We start from the raw sequence: 15,808 nt of genomic DNA on the forward strand, positions 1-15,808 counted from the left end.
AAGTGTCAACAAGAGATTTGGCTAGTCTATGACCTACATATAAATAAGAGTTTCAATATTGATATTTACTTAAGAGCCTAAATGAAACAAAGTTGCAAAGAAAGATATGCCGATATCTACAAAAGCTAAGTTAATTGTTAACCACGCTAGTGTCATTACTTAACCTTATTATGAAAACTAAATGGTTATACCTCCTTCCGAAAAGGGTATTTTGAGAAGGACGTGTATTAAATAGGATTTCACATTTAAGTAATGACATTGCTACGCATCATTATAAAAATCAATGAGTTAGAGATTAAAATCTCTTTCCATAAGTTTAAGATTGAAACCTTTTTCAAAATGGTATTTTGAAAAGATATGTTGGGAACATATATGGTTTTATCTTAATAACTTGGCAAAGCAAAATGTATTTCAATTCTTGAAATGTTTCGATTGAGTAGTCAATGACGAAACATGTGGAATTGAGTGGGAGTTTGAAATTATCATGTGAAGACATGAAATTTAGTGGGAGCAATCATCTTGTAAAATTTATAACTCATTACTCATTGAGAATGACGAGCTAGTACTATCTTTCACAAAGAAGTATTTGAGTTTTCAATTCTGGATGAAAATGGACTAAGATGAATCCAATCACATCATGGGATGTTGGATAGGCATTGAGATATTCACATCAAATCAACGAGAAACGTAGGTTATTCATATCGATGAAAATGGAATTACCATAAGCAGTCATGGTCATTCATTGAACCTAAGAATGGTTGATCACATGATTAAAGATTACTAATGTTTCCGCCATTAGAATAATCATGCACATGTCCTATAATGAATCATATGCTTAAGAGCATGATGAGTCATTGGTAAGCCATAGAAGAATCGTCATGAATTCTCGAGAAGAACTAATGAGCTATTCTAGTGTTTGACAGAACACTCTGTTATGTGACAAGAAGTTGCACATATTGAAGATTGAAAACGCGTAAGGATTTAAGAAAATCCTAAGCTATTTAAGCTAAAAGGAGTAATAAGAGGTTTGAAAAGATACTTGGTTATAGTAAGAAGTTACTCAAAATTAGTATTTTCAAAATTTGCTAGGACTTATGAGAAGTGCTAGGCTAATCATCTTGGCAATTGTTGCAAGATCCTACAAAACATATACCTGGTACATTATGAGTTGGAAGAACACTTGACTAGTGTGAGTTATATCGTCCACCATAATTCGTTTGGTATGTGATAAACAACAAGAAATTTCTCTCAAAGTAAAGAACCTGAACCTAGTTTGAGAAGCTAGATATGTACTTGGTAAAATCCATGCTATGTGAGACAAACATGAAAATAGAGGAAAATGCAATTCAAGAGTTTGAACACATGGACACATGGTGTGTTAAACTCACGTTGCAAACGACTAGTGTTTACACACTTATAATATACATCACAAGGTTGTAATATGGTATTGACTACCCGAATGTGATGTCGACATTTGTCGTTTGAGTTATTGTTAACTCACCTTGTACCTTGTTACATCCAAACGGGTTGTAGAGACAATTGAACCCCGTTAAAGTGAATACGGATTAACATTGTATTCGCCCATAGTCACTTACATGAGGTGACGTCTCGAAGTGACTAGAGTGTGATGCGATTGATGGCAAGTTCAAGTGCCATGGAGTCATGTGAGATGACTAGTCTAATGACCGCTTATAGAGTTCTGGCAAATTTATATAGCCTGGTCGTGGCGAGAGCTACTATAGTATTCTAATGAGTCGATTCTTTTGACTAAAGACTGTTCACCTAAGGTGGCACAGTTTCAGATTAACTTTGATTTATGTTACTACGACCTTCGTAAATGGGGTCAAATGTGCATATTTTGGGTCATGATGGCTGTGGCTAGTCGAAGGGAATAAGTGCGATAAGAATTGTCCACCCCTTGTCAGGGTTATAATAATATCTCAGGGCCACTCGAGGAGTAATGAACTGGAAAATGCGTGGCTACGCTCGGAAGGTATCTATGGTAGATAATTCCGGTCAATCAGTTATTCTCCAGATCGAGGAAACCACTCTAGATATGATCACTTGCAAGTACGACCTAAAAGACACCTTGCATTGAGTGGGAGATAGTAATAGGACAATACAATTGGTGACGCACACTTGTCGAGGACAAGTGGGAGATTGTTGGAATATGTGTCCTCCGACAATAATGCGATCACAACTGTCGATCATGATGATCACATGTTTAAATCTCATTTTAAGAATACATGTGGGATGTAATATTTTACAGTCAATTGGTCCACACATATCGGTAATGATTGGTTGTCTAGAGTTTGACATTACTGTTGTGCGACGGTGGTGATCAGTTGATCCCCTTAGGTCATACCTATAGGGAAATACTCTTAATTGATTATTTAATTAATCGTATGCCGATACGAGTTAATTAAATTGCTTAAAATTGACGGATGATTTGTGAGTAAGATTAATGTGTCTTATTATAATTCGATTAAATTAGATACGGTCTAAGTAATCAAATTATTTTATTACTTAGATAAAATTATTGTTTACGAAACAATTGAAATTGAAATTGAATGAATAATTTATTATAAATACAAGACGTTGTAATTTATAATTTGATAAACCATTTTGGCACAAGTAATTACGAATTACTAAGTCGATTTTGTATATGACAAATTTTATGAGTATTTTGATTTTTAATATGTTAAAAATACATTACAATTTCATATGTCAAGTAACATGTCACATATGTTACAATTGACAAATGACAAAAATAAAATGGACCTCCTACTTTATATATGTGCCGAAAATGGAGGGGATTATGGTTGATATTGTGTTAATTATTTTTAAGTGGAAAACACAATGATTATCCATAGTCTTAGCCTTGCATACCTATTAATTCTTGGGTAGAAAAACTAGCTCATGCATTGGGCACACTCCTCCCCTCCAACCGGTTTTGATGAGAAAAAGCCAAGGGTTTTTCCTCTCTATTATTCATTCATCTTTCATAATATATTTTCAACTTTCAAGAGTTAGAAAATTTAATCTCTCTAAACCTTGTGAAAACTTAGAGAAATAAAAATCCTCATAAATCTTTCCTCTTGACCGAAATATTCAAGAGCAATACAAATTTATTTTGTGTGAATTTTAAGTAAGACTTGTATTATTTCTAGTACAAAATAATATTAGTTATTAGGGGTTTTCCTTGGGTATTCACTTTTGGGAGAGGTTCTACTTTGGACCTTTTGTTCATCCATTACTAGGAAAGCTCAAGAACTAACAAGAAGGAGATCTTGTTGGTGCCCTAATATCCGAAACCTCAATGTAAGATTGACGATTTCTTCTTTTATCTTGCTTTAGTTTGCATGCATAAGATCTTCCATTTATTTTATGACTAAATAAATTTGAACATATATGAATATGTAAATTAATGAGATTAATGATTTCTAACAATCACAACATGTTTAGGAGCAGTAATAGAGTCATATATAGTCCTATGCCACACGATTACCCCAGCCTTAGTTCTGATCTTGTCAAACAGGAGACTCATCTGAAACATACCATTAATAGTGCAAGAATGCAGATAATTAACAGCAGCATCAGGGGAGCCCAACGCTTGGAGCCGCAGGTCCTTCATGCGAATAACAGAGTTTCAGAACCAAGAATGAGATGCAGTGGTGGCAACATTCCAGAAATCCATACCTATTATTATTATTATTATTATTATTATTATTATTATTATTATTATTATTATTATTATTATTATTATTATTATTATTATTATTATTATTATTATTATTATTATTATTATTATTATTATTATTATTATTATTATTATTATTATTATTATTATTATTATTATTATTATTATTATTATTATTATTATTATTATTATTATTATTATTATTATTATTATTATTATTATTATTATTATTATTATTATTATTATTATTATTATTATTATTATTATTATTATTATTATTATTATTATTATTATTATTATTATTATTATTATTATTCTTGTTATTATTCTTGTTATTGTTATTCTTGTTGTTGTTATTATTGTTGTTGTTATTATTGTTGTTGTTATTATTATTGTTATTATTATTGTTATTATTATTATTATTATTATTATTATTATTATTATTATTATTATTATTATTATTATTATTATTATTATTATTAATATTATTATTATTAATATTATTATTATTATTATTAATATTATTAATATTATTATTATTATTATTATTATTATTATTATTATTATTATTATTCTTATTATTATTATTCTTATTGTTCTTATTGTTCTTATTGTTCTTCTTGTTCTTGTTGTTCTTGTTGTTCTTATTGTTCTTATTGTTCTTATTGTTGTTATTGTTATTGTTATTGTTATTGTTATTGTTATTGTTATTGTTATTGTTATTGTTATTGTTATTGTTATTGTTATTGTTATTGTTATTGTTATTGTTATTATTGTTATTGTCATTATTATTGCCATTATTATTGTCATTGTCATTGTTATTATCATTATTATTATCATTATTATTATCATTATTATTATTATTATTATTATTATTATTATTATTATTATTATTATTATTATTATTATTATTATTATTATTATTATTATTATTATTATTATTATTATTATTATTATTATTATTATTATTATTATTATTATTATTATTATTATTATTATTATTATTATTATTATTATTATTATTATTATTATTATTATTATTATTATTATTATTATTATTATTATTATTATTATTATTATTATTATTATTATTATTATTATTATTATTATTATTATTATTATTATTATTATTATTATTATTATTATTATTATTATTATTATTATTAGGGTAATGATAAATACAACCCTTAAGGTTGTAATAGTGTCATATATAGTCCTATGCCACACGACTACCCAAGCCCTAGTTCCGATCTTGTCAAACAGGAGACTCATTTGAAACTTATCATCAATAGTGCAAGAATGCAGATAATTAACAGCAGCATCAGGGTAGCCCAACACTTGGAGCAGCAGGTCCTTCATGCGAATAACAGAGTTCCAGAACCAAGAATGAGATGCAGTGGTGGCAACATTCTAGAAATCCATTCCAGAAATCCATACACTACTACAAATACAGGCAACCACAACGGCCCTTTAACAACGCTTATTCACGAAAATCATCAAAACACGTTGTAGAATTTATTCCGCGAATTTTACCAAACTTAATTACAACGGTTATGTGTTGTTAACCATTGTTATTGGTTTTAACAACGGGTCATAATTAAACAACCGTTGTTAATGAAAAAACTAATAACAACGGTTAAATTTTAACCGTTGTTAATGGTTTGGCGCCAAATTAGTGAAAAGTAATCACAACGGTTATATTAGAACCCGTTTTTAATACGTTTTAACAACGGTTGTAGACTCAATAACCGTTGTTATTAATATTATGAAAATCTTAAGAACAACATATTGCTTTATTCTGCTATACGCTACAAACACAAACACAAGCTAATACTGCTACTATATCATCCTCCATTCCTCCCTGATCGTCTCTATGTCTTCATCTCCGTCACTGTTGTCACGTCTTCTCTCCCTCATCGTGTTTATCAATCAGGTATATATATGTTTCTTAGCAACGCTTATAACTAGATATAGGATTTTTTGGGTTATTATCTAATTTGTTGATAATTTAGCTTAATTGCTTTCCTGAATTTCGTTTATTTGTTTGCCTATTATTGTATTTTCTGAATTAGTTGCCTATTATTACGAATGTAGAATAATGACTCGAACTTGGATGATTGATGCAAATATGAGTGACCGCACTTACAAGGATGGTTTAGCTGAATTTTATGAATTCGTTTCGAACAATTTGAAAGGTTCTTCTAGTATTACATGTCCTTGTGAAAGATGTGGTAATATTAGCTATATGGCTTTTCCGGACGTTAAAATACACCTAGAAAAGTGGAGATTTAGTCGATCCTATACACTTTGGATTTTTCATGGGGAATCATTAGAGGAAGAGAATAACTCTGAAGAAGATGATGTTGAGGTACACGAAAGGCTAACTGATGATCCTGAGTTTGCCGAGTTTTTTGAGTTGGAATAGTTGGAAGTAGAGAAGTTGAATGTTGGGTCTATAGATAATGAAGAGAATGATGATGAGTCCATTGCTTTTGAAGATGTAGGTGATGACACTAGTAATTGGGATGACCTTAACAACATAGTACTTGGCCAGTAGTGTTGGCTATTTATAACTTACCTCCATATGTGTGCATGAAAAGAAAGTATTTGATGTTGTCGTTGTTAATTTCCGGCCCTAAACAACCTGGAAATGATATAGATGTATATTTGGAACCTCTTCTAGATGATTTGCGATTGTTGTGGGATTTACGTTGGTCAATCTGGGTAAGGTTGGCAATAATAAGGATGATCCTTTCATAATGGCATCCCAAGCTAAACAAGTGTTCTATGTCACCGATCCTATGGATAAGAAGTGGTCTGTTGTACTGTCTATAAGGAAAAGAAGGAGTAGTCCATCCGATAATGGTGATGATGATTAGGATGTCGTTTTTGAGGGAATGGATCAGTCTACCACTGTATCTTATTTCGACGATGTTGACACTGATCATGAGGACACTGAAAGCATCTATATGCATGATGACCATGGTGAAGGTATTTGGGTTAACGAAGAAACTATGACATCCAAGAAACGTCCCCGATCCTGAGATAGTTCATCAGGACACAGTATGCATGCATGCTGGTGTTGTCTTATTTTCTTGATCCTATTATTAGATGTGGATCTTTGGTGTTGAAATTCTTTGAATAATGTTGCAAAGTATATGGTGCTTCACATTACAGTATGTATTGTTACTGAGTTTGACCGTAATGGAATTACTGATAATTTTAAAAAAAAAAAGAGGTTCAACAATAACAACGGTTATATTTAAATTACCCGTTGTTAATACTTTCAACAACGGGTGTAGTACCTCTACCCGTTGTCAATTATTTTTTTGACATATTTCATTTTGGCGCAAATTTGGTGAAAATATATTACAACGGGTATATTTTAACCGTTGTAATAAACTTTTGACAACGGTTTACTTTTATTGACCCGTTGTTATTAACATATAACAACGGTTCTTCTTTGAGCACCCGTTGTCAATAGTTTGTCTTAATAAAAAACTAATATAGAAACCCATACATCATGCCATACACAAACACACACAACATTATTAGTTCAATCGTTGGTATCCTGTGTTAATTCTTCTCTCTTCCTCGCTTTTTATATTCTCGTCGCCGCCGTCGCGATTTCCGATGCCCAGATTCCGTTGCCTTCCCTTATCATCCTGCTCGTTCTCTTTATCATCATCATCAACAGGTATGTTCACTTTAATTTTGTGTTTTGTCATTAGGGTTTTAAGACGATCATCTTGTTTCTTTATCATGCATCTGTTTGTTTTTCGTCTTCTTTGTTATCTTTATCATCCCGCAGCATCTACTTTACTCCTCTTATTAGGGTTTAGGATTTTAGAAGCTCAATCTGTTGTTTTAAATTTTCATTCCTATTAGGGTTTAGGGTTTTAGATAATACTCTGCATGTACGTTGTTAAGTTGTTCATTTCCAGCTATATCATTCATATTTGGGTTTTAGGATTATCATAGGTGAAAAACGTAAAAGAAGTCAAAAGAATAATGAGCCTGGTGATAATAAGCCTGGTGAGAGGGGTGCTACAAAGTGCAAGAAAGTCCTTGCAGCTATAGCCGCTAAACAGTAGTTGTTCCAAATAACATGGAGTGAGATGGGTTTCCCCTTTGGTCCAAATGCGGGTCTTTTCTCCAGTTGGATTGGTGCTTGCACAAGACAGTTTGTGCCTATCCATTTAGATGATGTTAGAACTTTGAATCCAAAATTGGCGGAGTTATACGTGGCTCGTGTAAAGGAAGGCTTTGTTATACCCGATAAAAGCCATGATGAGTATTTAATGCATAAGGCAGCGGATCTCCACAGGCAGTGGAGGTGTGGCGTTGCTAGGGATTGGTTGTATGTGGACAAGGCAACGGGGGAGATGCGTAAGAGCCCACCGGAAAACAAGTGTCCCACCATCAAGCAGGAAGAATGGGATCTTTTCAAAAAGATGAGAACTACTGAGAAGTTTCGGGTTAAATATCCTCGCCTTTTAACGATTTACCTATCATTTTTTTAATTAATGAGTCCTTTATATAATCTTTTTATTATCTCATCTACTTGCGCTTTTATATAATTATTTGAAGGCCGTTAGCAGAAGAAATCGTGCTAACATTTCATGCAAGAAGGGGAAATTCTATGGTTCTCGAGACGGTTCTGAGAAAGATAGAAGAGGACCTCGTAAGTAGCATGCATTATTCCCTGTGGGACTTTATTTTTTAATCACACTTGGACTTGCATTGATACACATTTACGTGTATAAATGTTACCATGTTAATGTGTAGGTGGCAAATGGAGTGAAAGAGGTGGATCGGCATGTAACTTATAAACAAGGGCACACGCCTAAAGGATCCCGGTCGTCGCGTGACAAATATGATGAGGAAGTTTTGGCCAACATAGTAAGCATTATTTTATTAAGACGAGTTCATTACTAACTTTATTATTTTAGTCACAAATATAATTTGAAGTTTATTTAATATATTATAGGACAACGTATTGAAAGAGGTAGAAGAAGGGAAATTCACTCCCAGTGGTCGTAATGACGTTCTTGCTAGAGCGATCGGCCAACCCGAACATCCAGGTCGTTTGAGGGGCGTCCCGTTACAGGTTGGACTAACGAAATATTATGGGAAAACTGCCCAGATAAAGAAGAAAAGGAAGACTAAGTCTGAGAACGCTGACATGGTAACATTTATTCTATTATTTTCATTTAAGTTCAATTCACATGTTATTGTTGGGATAAAAATTGCTGATACATTACATTCTTGGCAAGAAGCTTCAGTTAATGGCATCCGTACTACTAAAGCTGAATGCTGGAGGTAAGCTTTCCGAAGAAGAAGTGAAGATGATGGAGGATGTCATTTCTAAAGGGGGTAATAATAAGGTACAACAGATTGGTGAAGAGGCCGCTACTACCTTGGCAATACATGAGAAGGAAGTATCGGTCAACGAGATTCGAGAAAGATCGGTACCTAATAATGCTTCGAAGTTGTAACAACTAAAGCCGATCGGTACCTAATACTTCCTTATTTTTCTTTTTTTTTTTTTTTTGGGGTAAGATCAGGGGGTGTGTTCACTTTGCCAACTTTCGACATGGTGCCATTGAATTGGTTAATTTTATTAGGTAAATAATGGGTCCGAAAAGGAGATGCAACTTGAGAAGACGGCTGATGGAAAACAGCATACATCCCCTTCAAGTCGGTTCCTGTTTTTCGTAAGGTATGCATGAAGTGTTTAATTAGTTAAATTTATATGAATGCTGAAGTTTGTGCAAAAATCGCCCGAGACAGAAAGCGTTTTTGCAAAATCTTTTGAATCTTTGAAGCGTTTTTGCAAAGATATAATAATGTATGTGTATATTCTTTAGGCCGTAAACAAGAGGCCGTTATTCTTGCTTGACCCTAATAGAATCGAAAAGCCACATGTGCGTGTTGGCGGGGGTCTCGTAGAAAACAAATCAGCTAGCGGAAATCGTTGTTCATGGCGAAAAACTTTTGCCGAATCATAGAATAGTAGAGATAACTACGGTCAATCCAGGCCATGAAAACTTTCAACCGTCTGTCCCGGTTCAGGACGACATTACCATTTTCGGGAGATGCGCTTGGAAGTTTCATCCAATGGCCTGATACTCACATCTACTTGGCGAAGATATCTCCGCCGCCTGAGCAGCGGAAAGCAGTTGGGGTTAGAAGAAATACTTTTATATATATGTTACATTTTTAATTGTTGAATGTTTTTATATGTTAAATTTATATGTTATTTTTTTTTGTAGGGAACAAAAAAGGCGGCTTTGGCGGATAAGCCTAAGTCCACAGACATGCCAACGACCTCGACTTCACAACAACTTTATGAGGTATTTAATTAACTTCTCCAATTTTTTTAAAAATTAACCTCGCTCCCTTTATTTATATTTTGTCTGTATTTATAAAAAGCATGGTAATTTTGTGTAGGGGACAAAAAAGACTGATAAGCCTAAGTCCCCACCAGTCTTACCTGCTACTACTACCTCATCATTGAAAGAGCAGGTTGACGAGGTATTTAATTAAGTACGCTTTTATTTTTATTACTCCAACTAGGATATGTTATCTTTGGATTTTTTATTATTTTAATTATCTACTACATGTGTAGGCTGGTGGTAGTAGCACAAAATCAAAGACTCATTCTTTCCGGACACGAAAGTTAGGACTTTAAACTCCACACAATATAAAGGGAAGGATTACATGCAAAAAGTAAGAACGGTGACGATGATGAGACTGCATGAGGAGGCTGGCCATCGCATAGCCACCGAGCAAGTGATAGTTATTCCGCTCGAGGAGGATATTCTAGGGGCTGAGCGCCAAGCGCTTATATCATGGGATCTGCTAGCCGTATGGGCTGGCCTAGACCAGATTGATATATCACACATATTTGTTTGGATGAAGTAAGTTTCTTAATAAATAATTTCATAGTCTAATATTCTGACTACTAGATAGTGTTTTAAATACCGGAATTAATACCGTAATAATGTAGGATATTGAAATTGAGAGTGATCCCGGAGAAGAATATTCCATCCGATCTATACGGATTCCGTGCCCCTATGTTTTATCTTTATTTATTCCGGATTTCTCGTTCGAACAACGGGTAGATTATATTGCTCAACAATTGGCGACAACCAAGAAGCTGATTTTTGGCGCTTATAATGAAAAAGGGTAATAAACAAATTAATATTACGTTTCCCCCTACAATTGCATTTTCATACCTAATATATGTACTTGTTAATAATGATGATGTCTCTTGATGTAGGACTCATTGGGTGCTAGCAACCATCATGCCGACAAGGAATAAAGTTTTTCGGTTGGACTCTTTACATCATCAACCAAGCGAGACTTTTAAGCACTTGATTAATATGTAAGTTTATAATACTGATTTATTTATAATAACATTTTCATTTTTTATTTATAGAAAAAAGTTCTTTCATATTTTTGCCCCTAAAAAAATTAGTTTTCGCCTCCTTTTTTATTTTTTTAAAAAGGGCCTTTAAGAAGAAAAGAGCAAACGAGCGGGATCAACCCACGGAAGATTCTCGATGTTGGCCCCGATTTTATTACGATAACAGGGGTACGTGCTCAAATACAATAACATTAAGTGCAAAATTTGTGTTTAATACTAATACAATACCTAAAGTTCAAGATTCTGATGTGAGCCTTCTCTCGTCTCTTTTTTTTTTTTATGTAATAGTAGGCCCCTCGCCCCGGATAGCATACAATGTGGATACTACGCTTGTCGGTTCATGTTGGAGATTATTAGGCGAAGATATCTCGTTATTCCAGACAAGGTTAGTAATAATTTAAACATGTGTTTATTACTTTTTTTTAAATTAGAGCTAATGTTGTCTTGCTTTCGCTATATATACCATGATGTTGCTAATGTTGTCTTGCTTTCTGCTATATATACCATAATGTCTTCTCTTTGTTTTTTCCGCAGTATGCAATCAACCCGTCACAACAGATTGAGCAGTACTCAAGTGTAGATATAGACGAGGTAAGAGACATGTGGGGCAACTACGTCTTAGAATATATTTAGAAATGCATGATACTCAGAGTTTAGATCAACTTATTAGTAAATTTTTTGTTGAAGTTAGGGAATGATTAGTTCATGTAAATTCAACTCCTTGTAAGTATATATATATATATATATGATGCAGCTGCTGTTGTGGTTGAATTGAATCTATTGAGTTCGATGAACCCAGTGTGATTTATCTTTGGTCTTTGGTATATATGGTTTCTTGACATATGCAAGTTTTTGAATGGCATGAAACAAATTTATTTTTTCAAAACATTAGGAGTTTGTAATAAAACGGTTACTAAAAAAAACCGTTGTGAATACCTTTCACAACGGTTAATAAAAATAACACCGTTGTGAATGACATTCACAAATACCCGCGCATAATATTCAACAACGGGTATTAAACAAAGAACCGTTGTTAAAAGTCTTCACAATTTTGGAGGTAAAATTACAACAACGGGTATTAAACATAGAACCGTTGTTACAAAAAATTTCAACAACGGGTATGTACCATAAACCCGTTGTCAAAAGACTTCACAATTTTGGAGGGAAAGTTACAACAACGGTTATACATACGACAACCGTTGTTATATTATTCCCTCCAAAATTTTGAAACACTTTCCACAACGGAGAACACCCAACAACAACGGCTTTTAACCGTGGTGAATACTTTAGACAACAGTTTCACTAAATAAGCAAACCGTTGTAAATACCTTCTACAACGGCCACTTTAACAACGTCCGCTTTTTTATTTTACAACGGTTTTTACCCGTTGTTATAGGCTGTATCTGTAGTAGTGATACCTAGGGGTGTAAACGAGCCGAGTCGAGCTCGAGCTCGGGTGGGCTCGGTTCGGCTCGAATTTTAAGCTCGAGCTCGGGCTCGGCTCGAAGCTTGTCGAGCCTAAAAAATTGAAGCTTGAACTCGGCTCGAGTTCGAATCGAGCTCGTTTTGTCATTATATGTTTTCACTTTCTCACCTTTTAAATCTAACTAAATATAAATATTTTAAAAAAACAAATAAAATTATAAAATACTAAAAATTATTATATTTTAACATACTTATATAAATGTCTAAATAAAATGTAATTTGAAATAATAATAATATTACAATATAAAGATTATAAAAAAAAATTAAAAACGAGCCCAAACGAGCTTTCGAGCCGAGCCTTGCTGATCTCGGGCTCGACGCGTATTTAACCGAGCTCGGCGCATAATTAAAAACGAGCCCTCAGGGCTGTATTTATCATTACCCTAATAATAATAATAAAGGTATGGTTAGGGCTGTCAATGATATGAGCCGGCTCGTCGAGCCCTCGGATTCGGCTCGGTCAAAGCTCAGCTCGCGCTCTATCAAACCGAGCTCGAACCCGAGCTCGGTTAAATACGCGCCAAGCCCGAGCTCAGCAAGGCTCGGCTCGAAAGCTCGTTTGAGCTCGTTTTTAATTTTTTTTTATAATCTTTATATTGTAATATTATTATTATTTCAAATTATATTTTATTTAGACATTTATATAAGTATGTTAAAATGGATAATGATAAATACAGCCCTGAGGGCTGTATTTAAGAACTAAATTACTTCCCAAAATGGAATTAAATTAGGAATTTACGATACAATTACGCGTAAATTGATGTCATCATTGCTTGATTTAATATTTTCATCCCTTTTTTGGTACCTTAAATACAACCCTTAGGGCTGTATTTATCATTTTCCTTATTATTATTATTATTATTGTTGTTGTTGTTGTTATTTTTTTTATTTTTTTTATTATTATTAATAATAAACCGGAACTTTTATTAAAAATAATCAATATTTTTACAAGAAATTAGTGGGTAGCCGAGATATAATCTGGGCCCCCACTCCCTTAGCGATAATAAATCTAAGTCTAGTAAAAATGTAAGCGGCCGCGCGAACCCCTGCATCCTCAGAAACAGAGAATTTATGGATCTGTTTGAGCAAAACCACAACATCCGTATCCAGCTCTCCCAGCGAAGAAAAAGAGAAGGGTAGGAAACCATAACCAGCCGTCGTGCACAAATCCCGGTACTTGGCACACTTTCACTGAGCAGCATCAACAACAACCCGACCCGGCACAAAATCGGATAACCCAGTTTGAGACAAGGGGGAAGACCCCGTCAGATCGATACACACATCACGCCCCCTGTCCCAGGAATAAAGAAGCAGATACGTCGGACAAAGGGAGCAACCATGCCCATCAACCAAACCGATATCAACCTCTCTACCAGGAGAGATCCCTCACCTGTAGCAGATGTCCATTAAGGTATCACGAACGAGGATATGCCGATGCTTAATGTCCAAAGTACCAGCATAAGACACGACATGATCGCCATAAACATCCCCAACAAAAACCTGAGAACAAGCAGGACAGGGCCTAGACATCGTAAACAAAGGTACGCCGAGTCGATAACTAAGCACACTCCGATAGAACCTCCCATTCATAGTCTGCCCCAACCCATAAATAGGAACCGCACGCAACCAATCAGAAGAGTGAGCCCCCTTCTGAGACTTCCACAATGCAATCTGACGTGGAGTCAACGAGAAAACAGAGTCAGAAGTAGCGACAACCTTCGCGAAATATATATCTGCCAATTTCTTCATAAGTTTGGGGCAGCGATTTCACTAGGATCATGTAGAAGATTAGAACCTGTAACCTCATTAAAATTAAGCAGGGCATCATTAAAAGTAAGGCCAGCAGCAATGATACTAGAAGGACGTAGGAGCTTAGCCTGCAACTCAGCAGACTGCAAATGAGACGCCAGAAAAGCATAGTGCATGATATCCCCTGTAATACTCCGTATTTTATTTAATAGTTTATATTTATATTTATGTGAGTAGTCGTGATATGACTTATATTTGAGCACATTTAGTCCCCGAATTAGCCTCGTTCCTATGCTTTATAGTGCATAATTGGGTCATTTACTATCTTTAGTTTCCCATTTTGCATATTCTTTGAGGTTTTGTTTCCTTGGTAGGAGAGGAGTGCAAACCTTGCATTTACATGGTGAAATGGAGCTAAATTGATCGCATCCAATGACCAAGCATCAAAGGAAAGACGATACTAGAAGGCCTATGTAGATAATAAAGTAGATTGGGCATTGATGAAAGGATCCTTCCATCCTCAACAAGATCCCCGCGGATTGTTGAGGAATGAAGAGTAGAGAAGTTGTCTGACCCAGGATCCGAGCGGATTCCCAGTAATCCGGGCGTCTCCCTGCACCACAATTCGAGCGTCCTGAGCTTAAGACGCTCGTCTTGAAGCCATAGAATCCGAGCGTCTCCTCTAATGATCAGCTCAGATCTCCTGGCATAAACCACCGTGCTAGCTTCCAAGCCGCTCGGGACGAGCATATCCACACGAGACCAGCAGCAAAACGGAGAAGCTCATCTCCTTGGAGAGGAGCATTTCCTCAACTTTTCATAAGGGTCTTAATAGTCATTTAAGCCCTTAGTAACCCTAATTTATGTACCTAATCTTTAGTATAAATACCCTATTGTACTACCTAGATTAGCATGCTCTCCTAATACTTCCTTAATCAAGTTCTAATCATTCCTTAATCTTGTAATCAACTTCTAATCTAGTCTTAATACAAATCTCAATACTTAATCTTTTCTTAATTTCTTTATTGTTCTTCATTTATTTTGGGTAATTAGAAGATTATTTGGGTTTTATTGGGAGATTGACAACCTTCCATCAATCATCAAGTACTTCTATTATTCTTTGCATTATTATTTTGGAATCTCCATAGGTATAATTCTCTTAATCGTTGCTTTAATTATTGTTAATCATTTTCATTCATTCATCATGTTTTGCCTTGTTAATGTGATTGACAACCTTGTTAGCATGTTAAACTTGACCATGAGTAAGTAGTTTCCTTAGCTAGGGTTAATGGGTATGATACCGTCGTAGAGTACCAAAGATAAATTTATAGTTCCAAACTACTACTATAGATAGTGGCAGTCAGGGTCGAACCACAAGGAGGCGATGCAATTAATAGTTGTCTAATTTCAGTCTTAAAGTAACAATTGTGAGGGGGATTTGA

Source organism: Silene latifolia, chromosome 9 (genome assembly GCF_048544455.1).
Source record: "Silene latifolia isolate original U9 population chromosome 9, ASM4854445v1, whole genome shotgun sequence".
Classification (NCBI taxonomy): domain Eukaryota; kingdom Viridiplantae; phylum Streptophyta; class Magnoliopsida; order Caryophyllales; family Caryophyllaceae; genus Silene; species Silene latifolia.